General features: G+C 39.4%; 1 protein-coding gene across 3 annotated transcripts in view; it reads right to left on the bottom strand.

Annotated features, from left to right (window-relative positions):
* Positions 1–24,674, bottom strand: part of LDLRAD4 (low density lipoprotein receptor class A domain containing 4) — a 294,829-nt gene that overhangs the window by 199,497 nt on the left and 70,658 nt on the right. The window contains exon 1 of one of the 3 annotated variants that reach the window (XM_056332541.1): positions 13,333–13,455. The exons of the other annotated variants lie outside the window; for them this stretch is intronic. The gene's annotated coding sequence lies outside the window, so the exon portion shown is untranslated. Of the gene's footprint in view, positions 1–13,332; positions 13,456–24,674 lie in introns of those variants that run through there. 3 annotated transcript variants of the gene reach the window in all.

Genomic DNA, 24,674 nt, shown 5'->3' with positions numbered 1-24,674 from the left:
CTGATCTCTCTAGGCTTCCCATCCTCTCAGTGAAATGGATATAACTTCTACTTGTGGATTAAAGAGCTGTAAAATTCTTAGGGAACAGAGGTGTTGCTGGTAAAATAGGGAGAAAAAGCTAAAGCAGAATTTTGATTGATTAGATTTTGTTCTCAAGTAAGTGTATCATTCTGAAAATCCCGAACAACTCTATTAGCATTGTAAAATCATGCCAAAGAAACCCTTTTAACCAAGTCAGAGGACAGTGATTCAGTACATATCATACAACACCAACAACACATACTCTCCCTTAAGCCTGGCCTCCTTCAAAAAAATCTGTTGGAAAACAATTGACAAAATAACTCTCAAAATTCAAGGGGAGAGCACAGCTGGGAAGCAGTAGCCCGATGTGATCAGCTAAATCTCATTTTCCAGAGAACTACACAGCTCATTCTCTCAAACCCCTCACTACTCAACATACAGAAGCAAAGAGGCTATTTTTTCCTGCCCTTGAAGGACAGCTTTTTACATAAACAAACTGCATAGAGGCACGGGAAGCAGTGCTGTTATCAGTTACATCTGTGAAATTCCCGTAGCTGAGAAGTACTTGTTCAGTACGGTTACAAGGACAGAATTCCAACTCCCTCACTCTGGCTGTAATTCAGGAAGCATTTCTAATCCGGACTGGCAAAACCAAACAACTCACCAAGAGTACCATGATGTGTTTTATTAATCTATTTTCTACCAACATTTTTTAATAACATGAATTTTAATATACCCTTGTTATATTTTAAAACTGTTCTTGCTATGCTCATACACAGTGTCTGGCTGTAACTGGAGGCACGTAACTGCACATAACTGAAGAAGTGTGCTAGCGATGCAACACTGACAGCACCTTCTTTAATCACAGAATCTTAGAATGGTTTGGGTTGGAAGGGACCTTAAATATCATCTAGTTCCAGCCCCCCTGCCATGGGCAAGGACACCTTCCACTAGACCCACTTTGCTCAAAGCCCCATCCAGCCTGGCCCTGAGCAAGCCTGTCAAGGTCCCTCTGGACAGCATCCCTTCCCTCCAGCGTGTCAACCCCATGCACAGCTTGGTGTGGTTGGGGACTTGCTGAGGGTGCACTCCATCCTACCGCCCATGTTACTGACAAAGATGTTAAACAGCACCAGTGCCAGCACTGACTCCTGAGGAACACCACTCATGTAACCGGGGGAACAAAAGTACTCTGAGGTTTTCAACCAAGCAACTCAAAAATTGGTATTTTTATCTAGAAATATTGGCCTGTTTTGTTTCTCTCAAGGAAACATCCCATTCAACTGTTCTCTTCTTATACTATCTGTGTATTTAGGGAAATCTGACCTCTCTGGCCTTGTTCTGTGTTTCACAACATCCTTTTAACCACAAAATCATAACGTTGACTTTCAAATACCTGTAAGATTACGTATGGTCTTTCAAGCCTACCTGCCAGTCTTCCCCCCTGCAACCCTCTCCCAATACAGAGACAGATTCCTATAGGAAGACCCTACACAGATATAATGTATAAATAATTATGAATTTTAATTAAAGCTTCACAACTACAACTGGAAACACTGCATCTCATATTAGAAGAAAATAATGATCTCTGCAGATGAACAATCATTATTTTTCTTGTTCAGCCATGGAGTTGCAGCTTTGTATTTTCCAGCTGTTAACCTTTCATCAGTCTTACCATAAAAACACAGAATACTTATGGAATATTTTTTTCTTTTTAAAAAAGTAGAAAATGTAATGAGAGTCTGACTTTGTGCCTTTGATAATTAAGCTTCTAGTATCACGTAATATTTTCTAGCAGGAGCATCTGCTTTCCGCATTACAGCCCTACAGCTAAGAAAGCATTGGACTTATTATTAATAAAATACAATAAAGAACCAAACATCTGGGTGGGAAAGATGCACAGAAGGGGAGAAACTGTCTTCCTCTCGAAACATTCGACAGACAGCAAAGCTCATCCAAATAAAATGCACTTTTTCTGTTGAGGAAGCAGCTGGAATCAATGATGCTGATGATTTTTACTTGACTATATCCTGCTGCAAGACACAAACCCATTTAGAGGAAAGAGGGGAAAGCAGGAAAAACCCCACCTGTCTTAATCTATACCACATAGTTAAAAGCTCCTGACAGAGCAACCCATTCTCATGCCCAAGGAACAGGCAGATGGGTGTACATAAGTTCTTTCTGCTAACAGCACTGGCAGAAAAGGGCTTCATATCAACACTTCAAATACTGAAAAGAGAAAACAGGACAAAAATAAAACAAGAAACACTAAGATCCCAGAAGAGTTAAATAGCTAGAATTTTGGATCAACAATTTGAGCATCTTATGTAACACAGTTCATCATATGGTACCCAGTCACTCATGCATCAAGAGCAGAAACTGGGTTAACTACAAAATTTCTCAGAAACAAACTGAAACCTTGATTTTAAAACACTTCTAAATGTGCCAAATACTTTGGTACACTGCTCAAAGTTAATTACCATCAAACTAAGTATCTGTGCTTCACATTCTTTTTAAATGCAAAATCTGTGAGGCTACATGCTGATGCTGCGAATGGCACACACTTTCTTTAAGGGTATGCAGTACTTCTTCACACACTGACCTAAGGGAACAGGAAGGAGTCAGAAAATCTTTTTGAGGGAGGACGGTCAGCCCCAGAACCCACAGGTAAACTGGAGTCTCCCACTGGGCAATGGTGGACAGGCTTGACTGTATTATCCCCCCTCAGCTCAAAGGGATATATACCCCATGCCCGGGGACCATTGCCGTGTCCTCCTACCTTCCAGAGCAGCAGAAAAAGAGTAAGGGCTATTGTCAGTGAGAGACAGTGTCCAGAGGAACTGCATACAGGTCTGTCTTCCAACAGCAAATGGAAAAATTACTTGTCCTGTTTGGAGTCCAATTTTTTGGAAGGAGTAAGTTGCTATCCAGTATATACATAAGCTAGTAAAACTAATCCTGATTTCACAGAATCTTAGAATGGTTTAGGTTGGAAGGGACCTTACAGATCATCTAGTTCCAGCCCCCTGCCATGGACAGGGACACCTCCCACTACACCGGATTGCTCAAAGCCCCATCCTGCCTGGCCTTGAACACTTCCAGGGATGGGGCATCCACAGCTTCTCTGGGAAACCTGGCCCAGTGCCTCACCACCCTGACAGCAAAGAATGTCTTCCTAATATCTGATCTAAATCTAAATTTACCTAGGCGTTTTTCTGACTTTTCTCACCTCTTCTAGCTTAACGCTCGTTGTCTTGTTGTTTTTTTTTTAAATAACATGCAAGAAAAAATATCACCAAAGTAAGGTATAAAATCTATTCCCTAGTACGATGACAGAACCAAAACCAAACCAACCAACCCTGACATGTTAAATTCAGTACACATTACAGATTTGTAACAGGCCATTTTCAAGCATGTGTGTCTTCACAACTTTAAAGCTCAATTACCAACAAAATGTCAAAGATTTTGCTTCTGTTACATCATATCATACACTGAGATACAACCTGCTTTCTATCTGTTGAGACTTCATGGCAAGCCTGAAGCTCTACATCTATTTTAGAGTTAAAAAAAGTCTCTGGGACTTTTTAATAAAAACATACAGAACAGACAGGGAAAAAAACAGTCAAATATGCATCTGCAGACAGAACTATGTGGATTTTTAACAAATAACCAAACCACACTTACCTTGTGGCCAGAAGCAAACATCAAAAATGCCAGCTCAGGGGGCTATTTTCTTTTAGTAACAGTATCACTTTGGGAAACTATGAAAATAGCACAAACTTAAAAGCAGCATTGGCAAGTACTGAATGCAGTTCAACTCCAGTTTCCAACTAAATGCCTTTTTTTGCACACATACGCTTTGCCTTCCATTACTCTGCTGCATAACATAAACCACCAAACTGCACTTACAACAAATCTGAACTGACAACACCAAATTTTAATTGAAACACATAAGAACAGTTGAGCAATGCACGAGCATTTTATAGGGAAGTTAGGAGTGCTCACAGCTGGAATAAACCTCCACCCCTAAAAGGGAGAGAGGGATCTAGTTTCCTCATTTTATTCCAATCCTTCCTCCAAAAAGCAGACGAATCTGCCAAATTAAAAAAGCAAATAACACCACAAATATTTTCCTAGTCTGTAAAATCTTTCAGTTCAAAGCCCACAAACAGTCTGACAAGTGGTGACTTCAGGAAAAAGAAAGTTATTTTCTACCTCTTAATGAATGAAATTACATTCCTTCTCCCAATTCAGAGGAGCTTTCTTGCAGACTCTTTATATGACAGCAACATGCAATGACCTCCCATCATTGTAAAAGCTATACAACGTGTCTCTGAAAATTGTCTATTTGTGTACACACTTGTGTGTAAATGTCTTTGTATAAAGCTCTGTATGCAAACCATGCCTGCAATACATAGTCTTCTAGAGCACTTCATGGCATCATTGTAGACACATTTTTCTGCTTAAAGAGAAAACTAATTTACACTTAAAAAAACCCAACAAACACCTCACAACAGTATGACGCAGTCCTCCTCCAGATAGTTTTGCTGAGATTTGTAAGTCAACTTTATCATGAAAGTGAACTGAAGAGGGGCAAAGGAGACCTACAAAAATATCAGGAAGTAAACACAGAGCATTCAAATTGAAATCTGTTAGCAGTACCTCAAATCTAACTTCTAAAATTAAGACTTTTCTCTGTTATTCCATTTAGCTGGATGAAAAATCCCCTACTTCATTATCACACATCTGCCCTTTAGGAAAGCATGTATGTGGGAGTTAAGGCTGGGTGACTGGGTGGGGACAGCACAGGCACAGCACAGTAAAAAACACTTGCTTATACCTGGTTTTGGGAAGGCAAAAAGGTCAACTGAGATGGAAGAGCATCACTCTGTCTCTATTCCCGACTGGTTCATGAATTCTTCGATGAGCTCATGAGCAAAACACCACCCCTTACGACAGTATTTCAGTCCATGAAGAGCTACGTTAAGATTATGGATGCCACTAAAAAGTCATGGCCCTCAACTGTTATTCAAATGTACCATGCAAATGTAAATAAATGTATTTATTTCTGCAACCAGCTGAATTACAGCAGCAGTAAACTTCCACGTTTGTTTCCTCACTGAAGTTTTTAATTTCAAAGCTTACAATCTATAAAGTACACCATAATACAACTGCAAAACCCAGCACCCCTATAATGTCAGTGAAACTGTAAAATGTAACTGCTGTACCTATTCCCCTTGGGAATGCTGAAGATGTCAGGCAAATGCCCTCTGCTCACATCATTAAAACAAACAAAGCCACTGCCATGAAATCATTCACTGTGCAGAAACTTTATAAGCTCTTCTATTATCTTTTATAGCTTAATTTGAGAATTGAGAATCTCTAGAGTGCTTTGCAGCACATTAATAAGAGACACTTTGCTTTATAAAGTTTATCATTATTACTGTACTGCCTGTGTCAGCTCATTGCAGTCAAGTTTGTTTTTCTAAAAAAAAATTCTCCTTATACCAAGACTTGATTTTTTTCACTGAACGACAAAGGTGGTGGTGGTTCTCAGCGTCACTTTTGTAGGACTGCTGTTATTTCATTTTCCATAGCACTTTAAGAGCTATTTTATTAATGAAACTGCTGAAATATTCTTCTCTGAAGCCGTGAGGCATCATAGGCTTGACTGCACTCCTATTTCCCTCACTTAAATCCGGGGCCTCTGAAGTCTTTGAAGAGTCCTACTGGAAATTAAGAAAACACTACCGGACGTGACAGCCAGCAAACAAGGGAGTTTGTCATCCCCTGGATGAGCTTTTAAACAGACTCCTGTGTTTCATACTGTACTCTGGATACCTAAAGACTTTATAGCTTACATCAATTTTCATCCTGTAACTAAAGCTAAACATGATCTGGATTCAGTTATTTGAGGGGTTTGAAGACAGACGTGTAGAAATACACACAGGCAGCGGAGGCCACGCTGATACCAGCAGCTTTCACCCGCACTGTAACATCCCTTAGGGTGCGATCCTTTCCCCTTTCTCTAACAATCTCGGTGCCAGCAAATGTGCTAACATAGTCATACCAGTATAAAGGTCCCTAACAGGGGTGGCTTATTTCAGTCCCTGAGGCACTACTCTGCTTGAGTCAGCTTGCACATCAACTTCCCCAAGCTTGCTGTACCGGCGAGCCCTCCTGGGCACCAACGTCCAGGAGGGAAATGCGGTGGGACCTGGTCCCTCACCAAACACCACCCAGCTCAAACCAGGAAGGAGCCATGGGGGTACCACCAGTGGAGACCTGATGTTTCTGGAGCCCACCACAAAGACATCCACCCAGATGTGGAGCACAACCTGTAACACAGTGCAAGGCACCCGGCCAAACCCTCACATTTCAGAAACAACACTGCAATGCTTTTACCTGCATTTTCCTGAAATATGAGGTGCACTTCTGGTGTATTCATGCAGGATGCCCGACTGTCAGATCTGGGCCTAAATTTGTAAACAAACTATTTCAAGCAAATCAAAAACTCAAAGTGTTTTTGAAATCATGCTTCATTTTGTTAACAAACACTGACTGGCAGAACTCTTCCATGTGTTTTTTCTTCTTAAAGTACACAAATTTTGCTGCACCCCAACTCATTAACCATGTTGAGTTTTTCCCAAAAAGGGGTACAAGAAGGGAATGGAAGCACATGCAGGTTTGCTGGACCATTAAAAGCAAATGATGAATTTTTTTTTTCTTTAAATGGTGAAAAGCACTATTTAAACTTACCTTTATTCATAGAACTTACTTGAGTAGAATTTATTTACTCAAGTAGTTCTAAAAACAACTACCTAAGCAAATAAATGATTGCTTACACACGGTTATGTGGAATTAATATTCTCCATTTAGTTTCCAGAATATTTACTAATTTTTAAGTGTAAAAAAACCCTATACAATATAACTAGAAAATCTCACCAAGGTAAATTTAGAGATTTTTTTTCCTCTATTTCTACTTGCATAGTCAAAAGAATGCAGTCAGTTCATTCAAAAAATTAAGAAATCCCTTTCATTTTCCTAAAATGCAACTAAAAATAATACACACACAATCAAGAAATATAAACAATGTGGCCTTTCTAGTTTGAGTCTGATATGGCTTGCAAAATTTCTCCATGAGCTCCGATTCCCTCAAATACTGGAGTCAATAAGCCTCACGCTGATAAAAGCGTGATGAAGCATCCATTTCTCTGATCAAATTCTTGAAGACGCAGTACAGAGAACATAGTTAAGATTTTTAAATCAAGCTCCTAAAAAACAACCATGCTGTCCCCAGTCTATTTGGGAATATGCATTACACTAATCAAACTGACAGGTTTTGCAGCAGAATTCAAGACAACCCGTCCTGCTGTTCCTGGAATCCAGTAGCCCAGAAGCTCAAACCTCCTCATATTCATTTTGTCTTCCCATTACTATCCAGCATAGCATTTATTTTACAGAATTTATGGTTTTCTCACAGTCCAGGATAAAAATGCCTTCAGAAATGAAATATGCATGTCTAATACTGTTCTTCTTCCTTGTCCTCAGCATATGGCCTCAATCCTGGTTAACAGTTCTGTTCAGACCCTGCTCTGAGAGGAGAACCATGTACCTCCTCAGGGGCTTTTAACGGAGTTCTTCATTGCATCAGTTTGATGTGGGTACACTAGGTGAGACAAGCAACGTTTTACTAGTATTTATTGGTAGCACTGGGAAGTTAAGAAGCAAAAAACCACATTTCTGCCAAATTTCTAAATAAGAGAGGAGCATAAGCTTCTCAAGAAAAGTATGCCAAAGTATTTCTTTTTCACAAATGCAAAATATGCTTTTTATTAATCCCGTTATTTGAAACAGTGGAGCCATTTTGACTAAAACATAACATACCGGAATTCAGGCAACCAGCATGGAAAACTTCAGTCCAAAAGTTAAAGATACATGAAGTGATAAGCAGCTGAGAACAATCATACAATAGCAAATGTTTAATAAAAAGCAGTAGCTAGATTATACACATTTGCTACAGTTTGTTCATGTGCATAGTTCACACACATTCACTTCTCACTTTTGGAAGCATGAAGATTAGCAGAGCTTCCATGGAAAACTTCTACAAGAAATATTTCCGCTAATAGCTAAAACTTTCATTAATAACACAGAAAAATGAACGCCATGAATCTGACTGTAGAACTGTAAGCTACATAGCGACCAAGACATTAATCTTATATGAATACACAAAACCCATCCAAGCACGCAGAGAGAATCCACGAGCTGTTTACAATTAAATCCGATGCATTTCATTGTATATATAAAACATATATGTGAAAGGTTTGAAATCTCCGAGTTTAAAAGTCTGTTCCTGTCCAGTTGGACATCCAAAAAGATCACCAAATCTCACAGGAGGCTGTTTCCCCAAAGATATTTCCCAGAAGAAACAATATACAAGGAACAACACTAACATACTGTAACAGTAACGTAATGTATGTGGAGACTAAACAAAAGAATTCTAAAAACTAATTTAATGTGGCAAGAGGGTAGTGCTTTGCTCCTGACAACTACCATCACAGATGAAGCTTTTAAACAACTTTAGGAGTAATCTTAGAGCGCTCCCAGTAGCCATCACCAAGACCACCATGGTTACCAGCTATTTTGCAGGTACTCTATGGTACTCTATCTTCCACTCCCACAGTACAGGAGTGAGAAAGAACGTATGCTTGACAGTTTCTGCCTGATTGTAGGGTGAAGGCAGACGTATACGTTTTCATGATCCTGTGGTGTCTGAATGACAACAAAACTACTGTAGTTTCCACTAACCAGGGACAACAGATTTAAAAATTACATGTGAATTTATTTTAATAAGAAAATGTGGGGAAACAGGGTCCTCTGCAGCTTGTCAAAAGAAAGGGCAAATCCTTTTCTGTTTTCTCAAGCCACCTTCTCACAAAGTTAGCCAGAGTTCTGCTATTGCAGACAGAGCTTCACCTGAAGAATAGGTATGCCTGCCTCACCGACCAAAACCAGTCACCCACAGCAACTCTCTGCCTTGTATTGCACTGCCCACTCCAGTCGGACCAGCAGAATGGAGTGTGAGCAGTACCTGAGCTAGGAGCAAATGTATTTCTTAAACCTCTATCATCTGGCAGAAACGGGAGCTAGGAGGATGCTGAAATGCTAGCTGCCTTTGCCCCTAACACAAGGCCAAAAATAACTTCTAGCACATAGGACAAAAAATTAAAAATCTCACTACCTTACTATGTGTATTTTTAAAAAAATAATTGATCAGGCTTTCAGAGTTCACAACTAAGCAGTTTTTAGTGAATCTGAGGAATAAAACCCAAAGAATCTCAAAAAAATAATTTTATCAACAGGAAAGTCATAACCAAATGTACAATAGCAGAGTCTATTAAACCCAGTTGCTAACTACCTAATGCTACCACCTCAATTTGACTTGTGATTACACCCTTGTTGCTTTAAACCAGAGGTCTGACTAACAGCTTTCAGGTTAGTGTTTAAGCTCACAACATTAAGTCAAATGCAGTTAATGGAGCAAGTTCCTTCACGTTAAGGAGAACTAAAATATTTTTCTTACAGGAGGTATAGCCTCCGGCTATCTCCAAATTATAGTAAAACTACAAATAACAACTTAAAATAAAACTTACTAGTGTGTATGTTATTAAAGATCCAGTAGAGACCATCTGAAATTGCCTAGAGGAAAAAATGCTTAACTAAAAATACTTGCTGAGGTGAAACGAGCAATCTTTGCTCCGAATGTAAACCCACCTCCTGACAGCTCTCTAGGAGGAGTACGAGTTAAGAAATGCAATTCAGCTTTGAGGGGTATGATCTCTCAGGGTTTGTGGAAAGCCATTTAGATAAATTCTGAAAGAAATCAGTAGCAGAAATGAAGGTAAGGCAAGGAAGGAGAGAAAGAGCCAAGCCAAAATGATTTGTAACAGAAAACCGCTATAATACTACTGAGGAAAATGCCTTTTGTCAAAAAACTACAGGGCAATCCCCAGTAAGACCTACTTCCTCAAGCAGCGGTGAGCAGTGGAAATGACTGTAACAAGGATTACTTGCTAACCTCGTTAGCTGATCAAGCTGCCTCATTTTCCTGTCTGCTGAGACAGAGCCTGCTCTCTCTGCATAGCAGGGAGAAATGACGTTTAGCTATTGAAAAAAAAAACCAAACAAAAACCCAAAAAAACAACCCAAAACTCCTATATACCAACCCAAACCTCCTACTGAGATACGACAGAAGCAACCCAGGACCTTCAGTCCCTCTTGTCCCTCCTTAAGGGCTGAGAAATGGTTTTTAGCCTTTCACTGAGAAAGCAGGGGGGAAATACAGCAGGCTGTTCTCGCCCTGCCCTCGCAGCAGCAGACCCCTCACTCAGCAGAGGGCCCCCTCCCACCCCGGCGCCGTGCCCGCCGAGCGCGGACGGGTGCGCTCCCCCCGCTGCTCCACGCGCTCGCGCGGGGCTCTCCGCAGGTTCGGTCCGCGCACCCGCGGGGCCACCTCTGGGACAGCAGCCCCTCTCCCCTTCCCCAAGCACGGGTTAAGACCACACTAGTCATTCAATCCCAGCCGGGCACAGCACCACCCGTCACTCTGTCCTTAAGAGCACAACGGATCATACGCTTCCCGGGCTGGAAGCGCGTCTCCCTCAGGTAGGGGCGACCACCGAGGTGGGCCGGGCGGGCTGCTCCTCCCTGCCTCTGTCGGGCAAACCGACCCAGGGGCTGGTGGTCTGCCCCAGGGAGCGTTTCAGGCGAGAGCTCAGGAGCAAGCTGTAAAGGATTTCTGTCAGTGCCGCAGCCTTCCTGGCGGGTTGGGTTACATTTCTCGATACCTCCGTTTATACTTGGTATGAGAGCTCATAGCTCTCCCCTCACCAGGACAAGAAAACAACGGAGACAGCATCTCCACCTGGGTTTTAAAAGTCTTTTCATACACCACCAGCCAGACAGCACAAATTAAAAACAAAAACATGTGTTGCCAAGTCACTTTGAAACTAAATACAAGAAAAGGGGTTTGTTTTTCAAAATCTGGTTACTTGAATGGGGATAACATCACCAGCTCATCTATTTAGGATTAACACTTTTAATACTTTGTGTCAAAGACAGATTATATCCTGTCAAAGGAAACCTAAACGGACACAAAAAGGTTCACAGAAGCGAGGGGTGTTTATTAGTGCGTTACCAACTGTTTTTAGGAACACAGTGAGCAACTAATTTCATAAACAAACTCACTCTGATTTAACTTAGTAATATAGTCTGAAAAGAGATGTGACTGAAGAAAAAAAAATATGGATTTTTATTTTAATAAGGACATGAAGTTTATGAAAGACACGCATACTTTTTCAAATGTGAATTAGGGGTTTGGTTTCTTTTTTAACCTTGCACTGGATTTCAAGTGGATTTCTTGTGTTTCAGCAAAATCCTGCTCCCAGCTCATTCAGTGGGAATTTTGCTAATAACTTCACTCTGACCAGAATTTTACCTGGGGGAGCCACATTCATTTCACCATTTTCTAAGTAAACCCAAGAGCACTATGCCTTATACAGTGAGGACAGAGCTTGAAGAAATCAGTAACATTACACTTCACACATTTCCCAAGCATGCATGCTTAAATACATTAATACTTAGGGTAGCCACTGTGTATATTCACTTCAGTTTTCAGCCAAGGGTCAGAAAGAACTCCTTAACTTTATTTTCTCATAATCAAATGCAAACCTTTCTAAAACGTTTGGCAAATTTCATCTGACCATAAAAAGGTTTGAATAATTACATTACTTCAAACTCCTATCACAAATTACTAGTTCACATTCACTATGGAAACAGACTTTCAGTTCACTTGAGAAATAACTAAGTCATAAGGATTTAACTCCCCACGCTATTCATTAAAAATAATTATTCAATGCATAAAGGCTTGGTGCTGAGTGAGTGCACGGTCAGGCTGGAGTATTCCCTTTAGCTGTAGAACAGACATCTCAGATGCACCAAAGATGTGTTTCTTCAGGCAGTCCCCTTTATTGCTCATTTGGAAAGACTATCTCTAGAATAAGATGAGACTTCAGGCACCCATTTAGTTCCCCACTCCTATATTGGTTTTTCTTGATAGGAGCGCTGATTGTGGGTAGACAATAATGATTTTGTAATGTGAACATCTGTGCAATACAAAACAGACTGAGATCAAATTAATGGCATGTATCTCACCATTAAGCAGGTACCAAATAGTAAAGATTTGTTTTTAACTGCCAATAAACCTGACTAAACTCTTACCAAAGATTTAGCCATGGAAACACCAAAAGCATTTAAAAATCCATGAGTGAGACGGTCTTCAGTACCCTTTTGAAATAAAAATATTTTTAAAAATTAAATCATCAAACTACTCTTAGGCAAAGCTCCAACTGATGTCTGAACATACAGAACTCCAAATCTTTTAAGTTATTGGTCTCACTGCAACAATAACTCAGCCATATTGCCGACGAGTAGCAATTAATTAAATTTAATAAGGAACACTACGAGTTGTTCCTGTTTTTAAAATCCTAGCCAGGACCCTAAACAATGCTGCTTTTCTTATTCCAATTTTCAAACGTTTAAAAACCCAATTGAACAAAATTATCTTCAATGTTGGAGAAAATCCCAATGCATAAGAATTCACTTAAGTGCTCTATTAAACAAACCAACAAAATCTACGTGGCAGAGGAAACATCAGTTTTTAACAAGCTACTGAATTCCTCCTTCCCAACAACAGAAATATAATTTATCTTTAATAACATGCATAGAAGTTTTTCCCCATCACTTAACTCTGAATCAGACATTCACCGAGGAATAAAAAGCAAACATTAGAAAAAATGAACTTGGTGTGCTGAAAATTCTCTGTTCACTTCTGTGTGTGCAGGATATTTTTCCCTTTCTCCTTCCAGTGAAGAGGAGGGTGATCTTAAGCTTGAAATTGTATTACCCTCTTTAGTATTTGAGTATGAGACTACATCATATGACAGAAAGCCGAGAAAAGAATTCAAGCATTATACAAGCCCATAGTACCCAGCTAATTTCCTGGCAACTACAGCACAAGTGATAAATGGGAAACCAGCAACATTTTCCCAACTGTCTTTTACAAAAACTTACTACCTGAAAAGACAGTACAAAAAAGAGTGCAGACTACTCTTGAAAAAAAGGGATCAAAGACAGCCTTTAAAGGAGTAACATCAGAAAGTACTGGCTTCTGAGTAAGAAAGTTAACAAGTAATGATCATGTAAAATCATAAAAGACTACTACCAAGGCAGGCACCAAGCTATCCCACGTACCTTTGGATGAAAGGTTAATGCAATCAACAAGAAAAATCCATCAGACTGGAAAACCATTTCATTCTTCCGGTATATTACACGTTTACATTGTGATTACTCTAATCTGATGTTTTAAAAACTCTCATCCGCTTCCTCATTTGTACTTATGGTCAATGCCAGCAACATTATGCTAAAAAAGAGAAGTTTAATTTGCTTTGCAGAATTCGTACAGAAAGCACTGTAGCCACATAAATTCCACCAATGTACTCCAGACAGGGAAAAATCCACAATAAATAGGAAAAAAATGGCAAATTGTAACCACCTTAAGAGCTGGATTCACATGTACTGACAAATACTACATTGCCTGAGTAATGTTCAGTTTTGCTACAGATTAGGTCCAAATTCTAAGATTTTCAAGCCAAATTCCACAAGGAAATTCTACATCAGATTCAAAATCCTCTTTTTCAAATTCCAGGTGCAGCCTCAGCACTTTTTACTTGTTCTTTGGAGAAAAAAAAAAAATGCTACAAAGCCAGTTAAGACCTATATTCACAAAACCTGCTTAGGAAGGCAGTCATTCCTGTCTGAGACTATGGGGACAGATGCTTGGAGTGTAGCACAGGAACTCCCCAACACAAAAGGTCAATGAGCCCCATGTTCCCACCAGAAACCAAGGACCAGGAGAGCTTTATAGCAGCGAGCACCTCAGGAAGGATGCCCTTGCTGTCAAACACCCTTGCAGACAACCAGAATGACTCCTCCTCCCAGCACTTTCAGGGGCTATGGGTTCCTTAAGACTCTCTGCTCCCTTGCCATACCACCAAACAACAATACTTACGTTACAGGAATTACTTGTTAAAGAGAGTGCCTTGTACACACAGTCTGTTTCAATCAGGAAGGCTGAGAAGCAGAAGAAAAAGGCAGCCAAGTATTTTTCAGCCGTTTTCCCCCTTGCTGGAAGCTCACAAGCTCCTCTCAGTGCAGACCAGACCCTCTCCTGCCTATTCAGTTTGGGGATCAGCATGCCAGCAGCACCCAGTAAATAAAAAGTCTGACTCCAAACTGCACATGTTATTTGTAGCTCAATAAAATACAACGTTGGGTCTTTGACACATGTTTATATAACACCCAATATAAAAGGGTTGTTACCTTCTCATGAATAAATATGCAGCGCAGGCTGGAGTCTGGAAGCATTTTCTAACTACGGAGATGAAATCTGTGAAGTTCAAACTCCAATTCAAATTTTTCTTAAGGTTTTTAGACCTAAGGTTCAAGTTTGCAACCATACTTGGTTAAAACTAAGTAGACTTGCCAAAAGAAACAAAGAAAGTCTATTTTATGATGTAGTGATCTTAACTGATTTGGTTTGTTTATTTATGCTTACACAGAATTTGGTAAACTGCAACAAGTGCCTCAGCTAATGCAAGACAGATTCATTCACCTGGAAACAACCAATATTTTAACATATATTAATAAAAATGCTCTAACAGTAAACAGTAGGCTTTCCTACTGGTTGCAGTAGTTATCATAGAGCTTTATAAGGCTTGATCTTATAATGCAGATCCTTCTCATCACACACTACAGTGCTTACACTTCGAAAATTAATGTTATAGCATTTTAATCTTTATTATTCTCTACAGTTTGGAGTGACCTGTCTCTTTGACTTTATGAATAACCCAAACACTCTGTACGCTTAATTTGCTATCACCATAGCAATTTTTTTCAAAGGATGAGTCAAATTCTTACTCCAAAATGAAATGCATTTTTTCAGTTAAGTCTTCTTGTGGCATTAAAGCACTGGGCAGAGTTTTCATTCAAAAACCCCTTTCTTCTTCATGCAAATTTAATTACAGCAATCATAATAAACCTTTCTGTAACATGAAACACTAGGTCTTATATAAGATGTGTTTACAACATTTACTACCTTGTTAATTCTTTTGTTCATGGAGCAGGCATTTGCTATGACACAGAGTCTGTCATTCTCATCAACTCAGTGATTCATCTGCCCTTCCTACACTTACCTTCCAATCTGTCTCTCCTAATTTTTTGTTTAACTTACCACTCACTGTTTAGGTACTGCTCTCCCCCTTTAGATTGCGAACCAAGCTTTTTCCTTTCCACTATATAAGGTCTAATATTTGAAAAGCTGTTGAGCACTACCATTCATGGTACTGTGACTCATTTCTGTAATGATTACCATTTCCTACGAAAGAAAACTAGTGTTACTGGTCATATAATTACAAAGAGTTAAACTCACCCAGGTGTTAGAATGTATGATGCAGGAGAACAGACACAAAGCAGCACTGGCTAGCACTTATGGGAAGCCGAAGCAGTCTTTGGCACCCATGCCATCCTCCGCTGCCTTGCTTACAACCACCAGGAAAAAAAAAAAAAAAAAAGAAGAACTGGAACAAATAATTTTTCAAATGGATAAAGGGACATCCTTGAAGATCCAGGACAGTCCATGAACCCCCCACACCCTCCAGACCTGAGACATTTGTGCTAATGCAGGTTTTGGCAGGTCTAACAGGCATGTTAAATCCTGTTCAGCCTGGCTCCTGTCTTTTCAATTAGACAACATCTTGTCTCGGAAGTTGCTTGGGTCACTGTAGTCACTGGAATTCATCGCTACCAAAGTAAAGACACATGTAACTAAAACCTCGGTCTGAACTGAGGTGTATTCCCATGCAAGGAAAAGAACTCTAGAAAGGTTTAGTAAGTCAGGTCTGAACTCATCTTGACCATCTTAGATAAGCACAAATAAACTGATGTAATTCACCTCCCTTATACAGGCTAGGAGTTGTTTTGTTCAGCTCCTAGAGGTCTTTACAATAAACATTCTTTCTTTTCCAGAAATTTGGATTTTTCATAGCTGCTATACTTACATAAGATAGAAACAGAGGGCTGTAGCACTGATTTAATTTTCTTTCTTCCCCCCTCACAGACAGTCTGATGAACTTCAACATTCACGAACTATTGGAATAATGAGATTTCCAATCTCATGTTCATTTTCATATGCTAACATGAAAATCATACCACACCACTGCTCTCACTCTGTCATGGTGTATGGTCCCATCTTTTAGTTTTAAACTCAAAGACATCTGAAAGGCAACACCCATAATTCTAAGTTTTCAAACCCCAGAACAATTTAAAAACATTTCCCGCATGGCTGGCTGGCACTCCTTTGATTCACGTGGCAAACAGATGATGGCACAAGAGGTCAACTGCACGATGTGGTTATTTTTGGGTGTGGGGGGTGTGGGGAGTGTTGGGAAGGGGTTTTTTAATAATCCTGGCATCACAGAAAATCACAGCTTTCATATTTGCACCCAAAACCCAGTGGACAAGGGTATACTACCTTTGGCTTCTTCTTCAATTTGAAATGCAGGCTACATACTTCTAGTTAACTGAAGACACTGCCTCACAGTATCTCATTAAAAGCAATACTTATTTGATCTTATAAGTTTTTATTGAGACAGTTTATCTACAGAAGCATTTATGTCTTATCAAACAGTATTTTTTAGAAGTTCAGAATCAGTTCAATGGGATTCTCTCTTGCACTGCATTCACTTGATTTATGTCTGACCAAAAAACTACTGTCACAAAACAGAGCAGTTACATGCAGAGCATCTACTCTGTCAAACCTGAACAATCCAGGCTCTCTATCTCAGAAACTCAAGCACCTTTACACAGCTCAGTTTTACACATCCTTCAGATGCACTAAACCCCTATCTAACAGCCGCTAAATGCCCAGGGCTAAGATCAGTCAGAGAGAACTACAGATGAACTGAAGTCTCAAAAGATTTGATTTAGAAAACATGACTGTGGTTTGCATCATTTTTTACTAGCCACCACAAAGTCAGAAAAGACTTTCTCCTTTCCATACAGATAAGCGCTACCAGATTTTCAACTGGATTATGGATTACAAAGCCATGAAACCTGACAAGATCACTTCTGAAGTTAAATTTCAACAATACACTTAGGATACTAAACATAATTGTTTGAATCTTTGATACTTTCAATAAACATTTTGCAAAGAAAACTGTAAGCACTGAATCCCTTGAACATGTTACTACTTTTTTCTTTCTAATATTAAAGCTACTGTAAGAGTAGAGGACAAGGAAGAAGGCAAAAAATACATTTCTGTTTCATATATTACAGCTAAAACAGACCTTAGGAGGATACAGTACTGCCCATCTGCCTCTCTGATGCTCCAACAGAGTAGAAAAATGGCTGGAGAGCTCAGGAGAGAAGTCAAGATTATCCGAACGCCTGAGGCTGTAAAATGCTCTGCAGTAGAAGTAATACCATCAAAAGCCACAACTAACATTACCTTGCTAGTCACAGGAGATTTCTTGCTATCCTTCTGTCTCCTGAAATGACAACTAAAAGCCACAAACTTTTTGGCAAAGAACACAAAAGATGGGTAACTGTAACAACAGGCAAAGAGCTTCAGAAGGCAGATGAACATAAGGAACAGATGTGGAGCAGGTGTCTGCTCTCTGCTTATAAAATGATGGTTTTTCAGGGTCACCACTGAAATAACAGAAACTTGAAGCAGAATGTAAATCCTGAGAAGGTTCCCCTGTTGGGCTTCCACACATCACATGTAAGATTTCAAGCATTCACTGTTACTAGGTGAAGCCCAAGGGTCAATGATTTCCTTACTAATTTAGGGAGTGACCAAAAACAGAAGACAGCTTGTGGCATACTTGTCAGAGCAGACCTATGGAGATCATAAACCCCAAGAAGGCTTGCTGCTGCTCCTCTCACTGAGGAGTGCCTGAGATTACAGTTTCCTACAACTAGAGTCAACCAGGAGCCACACTCCCATACCCTCCCTTCCAGCTGAGCCCACGAAAGACCAGCACCAAGCTCTGAACCACAGGCTGTCCAGCCTCAGATGTGCTCACTAAGAACTGCATCAATTGCAAACTAATGAGAACTGAGCCACCTGACACATCTTTATCACAAAAACTTGGTTCAACATCTTCATGTTCCATTAAGGATTTGTCTCGTATTTGAGTTTCTGTAAACCACATGAGATGCTTTAAGTATCATGAGACGACAAGTGAAGAACCAGAATGGCCCTGGGTCCCATGTGACATCAACTCTGCAATGACATTCACTTCAGGTGAAGTCCATTTCATGAAAGCATGTTTTGAGGATCTATACAAAGGGCCAATTTAGACATGATATTACCAAAACTCTCTCTGGACTGCCCAAAGCAGCTGCTAGAGTTCTACCTAGTGAAGAAACAGAGACCATACACTGGTAGACCGCACCTGTCACTATCAAGAAGTGATTCAGATCATGTTATTTCTTAACTAGCAGCAAAAAGCAGGACAATAAACACCACAGACAGCAATGGCTGCAGTACTGGTCCCATACCCCAGGGTCATACAATGCTGTAATGCGTTATTAGGTGCTGCCCAGTGTTGAAATGAAAATCCTGGGGCTTACAGTCACTGTACGCTGACCTACAGAAAAGATCACATGGCCCTCCTAGCAATTTTTTTTTTAGTTTTTACCTTTGGTTTCCAATAGGTCATCTCAAAGCACATGCACAAATACACTTATTCTTCAGCTTTCCTCAGCTGAAATGCAAGAGGAAAACCCCCAGTGCCCTGGCAGAAGAAGTTACCAAGCACAGAACCCTCATAAGCTTTCAGCAGCCTCTTTCACCTGCTGAAAAGATCATCTCCTCCTTGAACTGACACCAGGCTACCAGAGAACAAAAATCTTTGGCGTCTTCAACAGCTGCTTCTTGCTGTAAGTCAACAGGGGAGACTTACAAGCAAGGGAGAGAGTTTTCAAAAGAAATAGATACTTCATGACACTTTGCAGTCAGAGGTGGTAAGAATGACTAATGACTTACCAGCACTTGAAGAAAACCTATGTTTCATCTAGTTTTTCCTACAGCAATAGGCTGTGTTCTTACACACATGGCAGAGGTACACGGTGAGATCCCGGGCTCTGATGACTAAGAACAACAATACCCCAATCAAGTAGCAGAGAAGTATTTTTTGAAGCTGAAAGCTTATGCAGAGAAGTTTCAGCAGCTCAGCAGCTTCCTGTTGGCTGGCTGGCTTCGCTGAGCACTGCAAGATGAATCACCATGCTCTGCAGAGAGATCTTTCTCCCTTACCAGACAAAATTAAGACTTTTCTCCTATCTAAGTCTGGTTTAGAGGAACGTGCTCTGTGCCAACATACAACTGGCTGCCTATGACTTTGCAACAATACTTGTGAAAAGGGAAAATCACTAATATTCATGTAAAAGTGGCACAGAAATGCATGCACACGATACCCACTAGCAGGTATGCATATGTCTTAGCTGTGAAAGGTCTTCTTAAAGGCAGAATTAAATCACTCATCTTTGTAAATATTTCTCCATAGAAGACTTGTGGATACCTAGGGGCGATATGATTAAAGGGTTACACGAGAAGTTGTTTATTAGCAGAAAAACATCACAGCCAGCATCTAATTGGCCAAATGCTTGAATAATACTGACCTCAAACACTCATGCTATCACACAGAGCAATACCTAACATATTTTTCCATCCAGCATTTCCTTCAGTTATTTTTCTCCCTGCTAAGACATCAGCTCTATATTCCTGCAGCAAACAGCAAGAGCAAACAACTGGCTTCTTCATTAAAACACAACACTGCCAGGTAACTAAAAGCACCCACATTTCACATTTTCAGACTACAATAACTCAACTGTACTTGACTGTACCTGCTGTCGGAATTCAAGCTTAAAATACAACACACAGTCACATACCCATTATAAACCATGCTTTTTTTCTTTTAATCTCCCTATTTATTTGTTAGTAACATCCCCACTTCCCCAGGTCAGGTCTGCTTATCATTACTATGACACAAAAAAAGCTGCCAGTAAACAAGTATAAAGATTTTGAAACCAAGGCACACTACAGGGAAGTGCAAGCTTCCTGCAGCTGCTTAAACAAGGTTTTGTTTCATACTGTGGCCTTAACAGGACACTGTCATCCCAACTCAGCTAAACCCAGTAATTTGAAGTTAATTCTGTTTTCTTTCTTTTTTTTTTTTTTTTTTTCAATACACCACCCCCAGTCCAAGTAATTTTCAGTTGTAACTTCTCAGGAGCAAAGAATTTAGTCCCCTGTGAATGGAAAAGCAGCTAGTAATTGAAAACAAATTAACCTATTTCCAACTGTGCCGAAGTCGTATTATTCCATTTTCAATGAAAATCTTTACAATAAGCACACAAATCCTGGTAAACATTTACAGCAGGGATGGGAGAACATAAGTGAGTAAAGGGAGAGGTTTTACATCTCTTGGTTGCTGTGCTTAGGCAGACTGACACCATTAATTTCCAGGGCAAGATGGGAGGGAGGTAGTACCAAACTTCTAGCAGAAATGTTGTATGCAGAGAAAGTGAGTTTCATACATCTGGAAGACTGACATTTGAAATATCAATAAGCTACCTTTCCCCTGAGAATAACGTAAGTATTGTTTGCTGGTACTGCAGCTTTGTTGAGCAATTATCTGATCAGGGATCAACAGAGAAAAAATATCAAAATTAAGCATGCTCATTGCTCTCCAGTACCTTGTAACGGAAACATTTACATTTGGCTTCATGCAAGTATCATATACTTCATGGGTGTATTGTGGAAGTATATTAGCTATCCTGTGAACTCAGCAATCCTGATCAAGTTATTCCTCACTTATGACTGAAAAACTTAATTGGTTACAGTAGAGATACATCAGTATAAACATACCATTGTGGCAACAAAATTATCCATATTTTGTAAGTACTCCATATTCGGAAAATAACTCTTTATTTTTCAAATACTAACTTGAATAAACAAGGCAAAAAAGAAAGGCAGCACACCTAGGAAATCAGAATATGAAAAACACTACTTAAGATGACTAGTCTGGAAGGCATTAAAAAGGGGGACATAAATGTTTAGTTCAGGTCTGGTTAAAAGATTTCCTGGCTTGTCATTAAAGAAGAGATTTTCTGAGAGGCCCAAGAAGACAGTCTTGAAAGCTGAGCATAAAACTGGGCATTCCGTCAACTCTTTTCCTTGCCTGATTCTGGGTGGGTTCATTTCACCTCTGGCAGCCCATGTAAGTCAGTTTATCAAAAAAAGTAACTAAATTGGGGTACTCAATCTGAAACATTTAAAGCCTGACAGAGGTGCTGAATCCCATAGTTCAAACCTGAGTGAGCACGAGGTAAGAGCACAGTATTTCTCTTTAAGTCAAAGCGTCCCTCTGAAGCTTGGCACCCAGAGCTAATGCCCAAAATAGACTCTGTGAAAAATGTGAGCCTGAATTTCCCTTTCCCTCAGCCTGAGCTCCTCAAACTGTCATCTGATGCGAGGTAAAAAGGGAAATTATAAAGTGTATTATTAAATACTTTAGATATTGCCTGGAAAGAGGAAAGTTTAATTTTGTGAAAAGCTATAGCTCCTCTACCAGCATGGCTGCAGAGGCTGGACAGCTAAATGAAGCAAAAAGTAAACTGACAGCAGAAGCAGAAGCAGGGTATCATCCTCGCCATTTGCACTGGGTTCCATCTATTCTGCAACAGACAGACAGCTTTTCACCACTGTACGATACATGTGACAACCTGGATTTGCCAGCCTGCTGTGTTATTGGGGTGTCAGGTAAGGACATAGACAGATGTGTCTAAACCAAGCCATTTTCCTTGTATTTACTTCCCTTTACATTTCTGCTCATAACTAACGGAGACCAAATTAATGGCTCCTGATTTTAATAAGGATTCTGTATTTTCCCTTAGAGCGTGACTTCTCAATTCAGACAGTAATTTGACTAAATCAGTAGTCATTCAGAAATAGTACAAATAGCTCTGGGCACTAAAACACAGCTTACAAGTTACAAAAATATTCAGCATGGTGACGGAGAAAGGCAGAAAAACTTGAATTCTAATTGTTCAAAGAACAGAAAAAAGTAAAAAGAAGCAAAATACATTGGGTTTATATTTCATGATTTGATTAAAAAAAGAAAAGTCGGGTTGTTTTGGTGTTTTATGCTTAGCATTAGTAATACTAGACCCAGAACAGCAGGATTCAAGTTCTTATAGAATGACATTTGTGATAAAGCCATGAAATTATTTTCAACTGCAACACAGTAAAACAGGGACTAAGTGCATTTTTTGGCTCCATGTTGTTTCTTAGTAGAACAAAAGATGACTAAATCCCTGTACTAGATTTTGCTAGTTCAAAGAGTCACTGGAGTCAAATTGAAAGCAAGTACCCACAGCACGTGGCAGAGCTGTAACAGGCAGTGTGCCTCTCAAGTCCCTGCTGCTCTCAGCCTGGGCTGCTCACAGGAGGGCATTTCCAAAACACATACTGTTGCCAACCCCACTGCGTGCTAGTGAAGTGTTAAAATACATGTACTATATTTAAATACTTCCAATATTTAAATTTATTTAAGATTAGGAATAACTCCACATGAATAAGAAAACTGTATTGACATATTCATACATGCTTCAGATAATTAAACTTTACAGTTTTGAGACGCGTAGCTTATTAGACTCTTAAGAATGTAAAAACACCGCTGGCATTTTTCATATTGCAAGTGTCTAGTAGATAATGGCCATGCAGATTTTATACAGAATGGTACAAGTAAACTTGCCAAACTTTCATCATCGCTCCTTTGGAAACTCTGAGGGGGCCTATTAAACTGGCATTTTGTTTGAAATGTACACAGAATGTGCTTAGCATGCAGAACAAGTATGGCAGTAAACCTTTTCTTAACAGCTGTGTTATTTTAGCTAATGATAAACATGCATCTAAAGCCACATATCACTACAACTTAAATTGGTGAGAAAAGTTTAGTCACCCCATGGAAAAAGAGGCCATCACAACAAACAGCAAGTAATTTCTTTATTCTTAACTATGAAATTAATTGTGTCACCAAAACACACAGCCAAATACACAAACTGTTGTCCTAAACTAAGTAAAGTTCATAATCATCATCGCTTATATTCTGTCTCTGACCTTGCTGCATCTATTCTTTAGCAACGGATTCATATCCATGGGTATATGGGTGCAATTCTCACTGATCTCAGTGGAAGCTGTGATTACATAATTGACAAAAGTTTATTTTCTGGAAAGTTTTCTTACAGTCTCAGAGCTGAGGAGGCCAAAAAGGCTCTTTTTGTCATTGTTGTGGCTCATTCCATTCTGACTACATTCAAAATGAAAAAATATATGGACATGTGAAATGTAGATGTTAACAAGCAAGACAGCACATTGATTTGGTTAAGCCATTTAATTTTGACAAACTGCCAAAACAACAATAAAAGAATCTCAAACCTGAAATATTGGAGATTTCATCAGCAGCCTACAATGAACGGAGAGATAATGAGTCCCTGGCAACCTCTAGGAAGGGATCGATGCTCTCCATGGAACTGCAGTGACTGGGAATTCCAGACAGTGCCCTTTGATTTTCTCTGAAATCTTATCTTTACAAAGTAAACAAACACGAGATAATAACCTTTAAACTTTCCACAGCCATTCATAAGCACATTCATTACTACAGAACAGTGGCTGACATTCAATATTCGTCTCTGTTCAATACATGGTACTCTGTGCATCGCAAAACTCGACCTTTTAAAAGGCACAGATTGCAATCTCAAAAATCATGACACTTTAAAAAATAATAAAGTTAATTACGATGTCTCAGAGGCATTTTCCAGCTCCTCTCTGAATCAGCAGAGCTGTACACATCCCACGTTCCCAGTGAAAACTATATTTATCATATAATCAACTGAATCCACAATTTGAAGTCCTAAACCCCACTAAATATTGCAGAAAACACTGCAATAACTAATATCTGAGTTTCAAAATGGGAGAAATACCTTTGTTTTCAGCATTTTTTAAAAAACATGACTAAACTTAGATCAAATTTTAAAATGTTTTCTTTTTTATTTACTTGCAACCAATCTAATTTTAGCTCCTCTGCTCAAGAAATATCTGAAGCAAACTAAACTATGACAGAGCTTTTAAAGAGCATGTGCCTGGAACATTACTGGTCTCTACGTGCATGTTACCTATGTATTTTTAAACATCCTCAGAATTAAGTTAATAGCTATATAAAAGCAGGTATTTTCAAACTAAGCTTTGACATATCCATCTTCACAGAATTAAAAAGGAATTTTAAAAGGAAAATCAAAAGGAAAATTAAAAAATATTTTAGTATTTGATAAATGGTATCTAATTCCTTGAAAACAACACCATTTACACTATGTTAGCCCAGTATCTCCTTCAATTATAACTGTATCGTTCTATTACATTGGTGAGAGAAAAAGAACAGAAGAGGTAGGTGCGCTACATTACCCCCATA

The sequence above is a fragment of the Falco biarmicus genome, chromosome 3 (assembly GCF_023638135.1).
Source record: "Falco biarmicus isolate bFalBia1 chromosome 3, bFalBia1.pri, whole genome shotgun sequence".
Lineage (NCBI taxonomy): Eukaryota > Metazoa > Chordata > Aves > Falconiformes > Falconidae > Falco > Falco biarmicus.
The sequence above is the reverse complement of the archived record's forward strand: the minus strand, read 5'-3'. Positions and strand labels throughout refer to the sequence as shown.